We start from the raw sequence: 7,034 nt of genomic DNA on the forward strand, positions 1-7,034 counted from the left end.
AGCATAAGCAATATCAGATCGTGTATAATTCATGAGAAACATTACACTACCAATTATCTTAGCATACTCAGTTTGAGAAATACTAGATTCCTTATTCTTTTTCAAGTGTATGCTAGGATCATAAGGAGTTCTCACATGTGCTACATCAAAACAATTAAACCTCTTCAACATTTTCTCAATATAATGAGACTGAGACAATGAAAAACAATTAGAAGTTCTTTCGATTTTAACCCCTAAAATCACATCTGCTTCTCCAAGATCTTTCATTTTAAATTTAGAAGACAAAAAATTCTTAGTCTCATTAACAACATTCACATTAGGGCCAAAGATTAACATGTCATCCACATACAAACATATAACAACACAATCTGATCCTATCATCTTCGAATAAACACAAGTATCAGATGCATTAACAACAAAACCATTATCCACTAATGTGCTATTAAAATTTTCATACCATTGCTTAGGTGCCTGCTTTAGACCATACAAAGACTTTCTCAATTTGCATACTTTATTCTCCTGTCCTTGGATCATAAATCCCTCAGGTTGAGACATATAGATCTCTTCCTCTAAATCACCATTTAGGAAAGCTGCTTTAACATCCATTTGATGTATTGCCAAATTATGAATAGCGGCTACAGCAACAAGAGTTCTAATAGTCGTTATCTTAGTCACAGGAGAATAAGTGTCAAAGTAATCAATGTCTTTCTTTTGATTAAAACCCCTAATAACAAGTCTAGCCTTATATTTCTCAATTGTATCGTCAGGTCTCAACTTCTTCTTAAATATCCACTTGCTACTTATGGGTTTACAACCTTTAGGCAAATCAGACAAGTCCCAAGTATGATTAGAAACTATAGAGTCTAATTCACTTTTAATGGCCTCTTTTCAAAAACTAGCATCTATTGACCTCATTGCTTCACTATATGTCTTAGGGTCTTCTTCTATTAAATAGATTAATACTAATTCATCACTCAAAACATCAAAATCAATATTTTCAGTCAAGAAAGTAGTAATAAAGTCAGGACCAAAGCTAGCTTCAATTCTACGCCTCTTGCTTCTTCTAAGGTTATTTTCATGCTCATTAGCAGTAACACTAGAAGAAGGCACAATATGAGAATTAACATGCATAAATGTAGAAGCATTATTAGTCACATCACTAGGCACATTATTTTTCAATGGAAAAACATGCTCAAAAAATTCTGCATCTCTAGATTCACAAATAAAACTATCATTCAAAGACATAAATCTATATGCAGCACTATTTTGAGCATAACTAATGAAAATAGCATTAAAAGTCGTAGGTTCAACAGTTACTTGTTTAAAATCAGGTAGACCAACCTTAGCCAAACACCCCCACACTTTCAAAAATTTTAAGTTAGGGGCAAACCCTTTCCATAACTCATATGGAGTTTTATCTAACTTCTTATGAGGGACTTTATTAAGAACATAACATGCAGATAAAACAGCTTCCCCCCACATATTATCAGATAAACCCGAACTCAAAAGCATAGAATTCATCATTTCCTTAAGGGTTCTATTTTTCCGTTCGGCTACACCATTTTGTTGGGGAGTACAGGGAGCACTAATCTCATGTATAATACCATTTTCCTCACAAAAGGCTTCTAGAGTATTAGTACTATATTCACCACCCCTGTCAGACCTAAGTCTCTTGATTTTTCTATCTAATTGATTCTCTACTTCTGCCTTGTATTTTAAAAACATGCTTTCAGCTTCATCTTTTGGCTTAAGAAGATATACCTTAGTGTATCTAGAAAAGTCATCTACAAAGGTGATGTAGTATTTCTTTCCACCTTAACTAACAGTGTTTTTGAAATCTGCTAAGTCTGAATGTACTAGTTCAAGCAATTCTGTTTTTCTACTGGTTACATTCGAAAAAGGTTTTTTGGTATGTTTTGCTTCTACACAAACACGACACTTAGAAAAATTACCAATATTAACTGCAGGAATTAATTCTATTTTTCTAAGTCTTTTAATAGAAGCAATATTAACATGCCCTAGTTTACCATGCCACAAATCAATAGACTCAACAATATAAGCAGAATTGGAAGTACTAGCATTATTAGTAATCTCTTGAGCGATGTTTAGTACAAATAAACCCCCACTAAGATAACCTTTCCCAACAAAGTCTTCCCCACGAGAAATAATAACTTTATCAGATTCAAAAACAAGTTTAAGACCTGTTTCGTTGAGAAATGCTCCAGAAACTAAGTTTCTACGAAGGGAGGGTACATACAGAACATTGTTCAAGGCTAAGGTTTTTTCAGAAGTTAGCTTAAGGAGAATTTTTCCTTTACCCATAACCCCAGCTGTAGTGGAGTTACCCATGTAGACACACTCGCCATCAGCATATTTCTCAAAGTCGTGAAACAACTCTTTGTTGGCACAAAGATGCTTTGAAGCGCCTGTGTCCAGTATCCAGTCAGTCTTGTTAGCCACCATGTTTGCCTCAACAACTACAGCAACAATGACATCACCACCCTCAGTAAGGTTGGCTTGGACTGGAGCTTTTCCTCCATTCTTTGAGCTTTGTCCCTGTCTTTGATTGCACTGAAAAGCCTTGTGACCAATTTTGCCGCAGACATAGCAAGGTCCTTTCGACTTTTGAATATGGCCCTCCAGCTTATTGAAGTAATTCTGCTTCTTCACATGTCCTTTCTTCTGTTTTCCTTTAAACCTGTCTTTCACAAAAGTACTAGAAGATTCCACCAGGTTAGCTTTAGAAGAATTAAGAGAGAGAGATTTCATCTTATCCTTAAGTCGTTCAGACTCCTCATCTTTGAGACGGTTTGCTTCCTCGGTCCTCATGTGACTGATTAGTTCTTGAAGAGTTAAGTTTTTCTTCTTGTGTTTTAGTTGATTCTTGTAATCACTCCAGGAAGGTGGAAATTGTTCAAGCAAAACATTAGCCTGAAGAATCTCACACATCTCCATGCCTTCGTTCAAAACATCAGCAGTTAAGTTCTCATACTCGTGAACCTGTTCCATGATTGGCTTATCATTCAACCATCTGAAACTTGATCCACTTTCCAACGACATACTTCTTTTTTCCTGCATCATCAGCACCATATTTCTTCTCCAAACTGTCTCATATGACTTTAGCAGATTTATAATTCATAAACAAATCAAAGAGAAGGTTAGTCATATGGTTAAGCAGATGCCCTCTTAATGTTTTATTATCCTTTTCAAATTTCTTCTTAGCATCATCATCAGCAACATCAATATTAGCAACATTAGAACTATTAACAACAATATCAGCAGGAGGATCGTTAAACAAAACATAATCAACTTCTAATTGTTCAAAGAAAATTAAAAGTTTCTGGGACCAACGCTTATAATTATTTCCATCTAAAGGCTCAAGCTTTGAGAGATCAGGAAGTGTTTTGTTCAAAGTGGTGGCCGTTAGTCAATATTATATGCGAAATCGCTTTCAAATTGTAAGGAAAATCAGTAGATAATATTGACTAAGAACAACAAGGAAAGAAGGCTACAACTTATCAAAAATACTGTGTCGTGGCAAGCCACTGCCTTGAAAGCGATTTCGGCCCGATTGGGTACAAATCGTTAAGGCCGGTCGCTCTCCAAGGTTCCACAGCACCTCTAAACATGTGCACTCTTGGCTGGAAGTTTAGAATTTGCACAAAACAGTTGCCAAGGAAGAAGAGAAGATGAAGGTATTTTATGTGTTGGATAATTCACAAAGAAGACTAGGAAGAAAGGAATGATTAGCAAGATGTATTCTTGGCTAAGAATTGAGTGATTATGATGGCTAATTCATAACCTATTTATAGGAAATTAAGGAGGTTGCAAGTATGACAAGTGTCGAGAGACTTTTGACACTTGTCCCATTATGTTAGTCCACTTGGCTCCAATATTGACAAGTGTATCTTGTCTTCCATACATGAAGACATTTGGCTCCAATATTGACAAGTGTATCTTGTCTTCCATGCATGAAGACATATGGTAGATTTGCATAGCCATTTGTCAAAGCCATTCAACACTTGGCTTTAAGGCTTCATGCAATAGGCCACTTGGAAATAGATAGGACATTTGAAAAATAAAAAAATTATGGCTATTGGTTGTAAATGGAATTTCAAAAAGAAATTTTTGATTTTGCATTATGAATAATTCCAACAGTTTTTCGAGTACTTTTTTGAAAAACACTTTTGAAAAATATACACTTAAAACCAGGGGCGGATCTACTAAGGAGGAAGGGGGTGGCACGCCACCCGCACACCTTGGTCTGAACGTTGTATGTATATATAGAAAATAGATAACAAAGTGGCACCCGTCACAACAAATGATTGTTTGGTGCCACTGGCGCATAGCTTAAAATAGGGGTGTTCATGGTTCAGTTTGGATCGGTTTTTCTCTAAAAAAAAACCAAACCAAGTAAGTCGGTTTTTTAAATGTTAGAACCAAACCAAACCAATTAAGTCGGTTTTTTCTCGATTCGGTTTATGTCGTTTTTTCGGCTTTTTCTGTTATTTGTCGGTTTTTTCTTAAATATAAGACATACACTACCAAACACATATTCCGGAGACCACATTTTCAACGTAACACTATCAAATCAATTGCCCTTTGAGAAATATATTATTTACCAAGATATATTAATGATAATTGAATCAAATAGTGATGAATAATTTAAGGACTCAATTAAAAATATATTATTTTTAACACGAGATGGATTCTTACACTTAACAAAAGAAAACTACCAATCAAACTAGAATGTAAAGGTAAAGAACTATACTAAAAGTGCAAACTATTAACATTCACCATTAAATTTTTGAAACTTTATATAAAAATATACATATATATAGGTGTAATAATGAATTTGAAATAGCTACTCCTATAGTCGGTTTGGTTCGGTTTTTTCTGATTAAAACCAAAACCAAACCAAATTTGATCGGTTTTTAAAATTCAAAACCAAAACCAAACCAAACCAAAAAGTATCGATTTTTTTGGTCGGTTTGATTTGGTTTTCGGTTTGGTTCGGTTTTTCGGGTTTTTATGAACACCCCTAGCTTAAAATTCCTCCCTTAGGGCGTGGGATTGATGCTTGGCCAATTCATTTTTCATATCTAATAATGCTGATTTGCTTGCAGGAGATTCGTTCTCCTTTGTTCTTTATTTTTTTTTTTTTTTTTGTGTGTGCTTATTTTCTTTCTTTTCCTTGATTCTTCTTTTCTTTCCTTTTCTTCAATTGTTGCTGACTCTTTTTTTCCTGATGAGTTCTTGTTGACTTTCTTAATTTTATATATTCTTGCTTCTATTTTCAAAGTTTATGTGTTCTACCCAAAAAATAAAATAAAAAAATTTAGTGTTTATTAAGTAAGTTTTTTGCTTGAAGTATCTAAATATGCATCTATAGAATGTTTTAGTCCTATTTGCGCATCTTTCGTCAAATCATAACTCCATAATATTAAAATTCGTCGAGGACAATAATAAATGAAAAATACTAATTTTTTGTTGATATTAGTTATATTATTGAAGTTTTATGCTTTACATAATTATTATATTATTTTATTTGATCGTTTTATCTATATAAACCCAAAACACAATAACCCGAATCTAAACTCAAAAGAGAACAAGTCAAAGTCCAAAGTAATATGGCACCCGAAACTTTCAAATCGTGGATCCGCCTCTGATTAAAAGTATTTCTTAAAAGTTTGGCCAAATATTAATTGCTGCTCAAAAATGCTTTTCAAATTAATTAGCCAAACAAATAGTAGCGGAGCCACATTCAACCAAGAGGTGTCAATTGACACCCATTCGCCGAAAAATTACATTGTATTGCTAGATAATTTTTTTTATGTATATTTATTATACGTTGACGCCCCTTGACTTTTCGGTGTATATCTTATTTTATGTATATTTTAGTACCCCTCGGTGAAAATTCTGGTTTCAACACAAACTACTTCTCATCAAAAGTATTTTTTTGGAACACTTTTGAGAAAAGTAATTTTCAGAATAAATTGATTTTAAATCTTAGGCCGAATAGGTTATATAGCTCAAAGCCTCAAACTGTTAAGTTGCAACTCAAATTCTTCCACCCTACTCTATTTCTCTTTTTAATTTGACATAGTGGTGGGTGAAATTTGTTTTCTTCATAAATCTATACTATAAACTTTAGATTTGACTGAAATAACACGATATTACAACTGTAATAAGATAATTTCTTCATATTTATTATTCATCTATGTATAACATCGTGGTTTTCTTCATCTTCTCTCCAACTTCTTATTTTTCTTTGTCTTAATTCAAAAGATCTCATTCTTTCCTTTATGTTATTTTAGTAATAAATGTGAATATATTACCATAACAAACCAACAGTTTAATACAACCTACGAGCATCCTAGGTTACACCAGTATAACCAAAAGAACCTCACATATCATCTTTATCCTCCTTCTAATACATTCTGACAGAAGAAAAAAAAAAACTAACAAAAAAAATAATATTGTTTTGTCCTCTATCTATCTACCGATATGTTGAATCAAAGAAATACATTTCCACGCCTTCTTTCTTGTTTGTAAGTCTTTCAGACTTACTCCAATCTCTCTTTGTATCTGTGTTTCCACAAGATCTGTATATCTGTACCTCTAAAAAAAATTCAATTCCTTGCTTTTCATGTATGGTATGTCAGTGCTCCCCACATAGCTGATGCCACTTCCTTCTTCATCTGCTTCTACTTCCTTTTTTCAACCATCACAGTGTTCGAATCACCCCTTTGCTCCCTAATTGTATACCCGACTATGTGCTTAGTTGATCCCTCACTGCTGTAACCTAAGAACACTCCATGAACAAGTATTTTTGCATTTCTATTGCTGCAATATCACATAGTTGACAAGTGCCATCATCAACTGGAATATGCAGCCTTTGTAATCTATCCTTCGTAAGAAGTCTATCTTGGTATGCAAGCCATACTATAAATCTATGCTTTGGCATCATTGCCTTGGTCCATATCAATTCAGCTTCTTGTAATTTGGTTAAGTCTGTTAACATTGCATTATAC

Source organism: Nicotiana attenuata, unplaced genomic scaffold, assembly GCF_001879085.1.
Source record: "Nicotiana attenuata strain UT unplaced genomic scaffold, NIATTr2, whole genome shotgun sequence".
NCBI classification, from domain to species: domain Eukaryota; kingdom Viridiplantae; phylum Streptophyta; class Magnoliopsida; order Solanales; family Solanaceae; genus Nicotiana; species Nicotiana attenuata.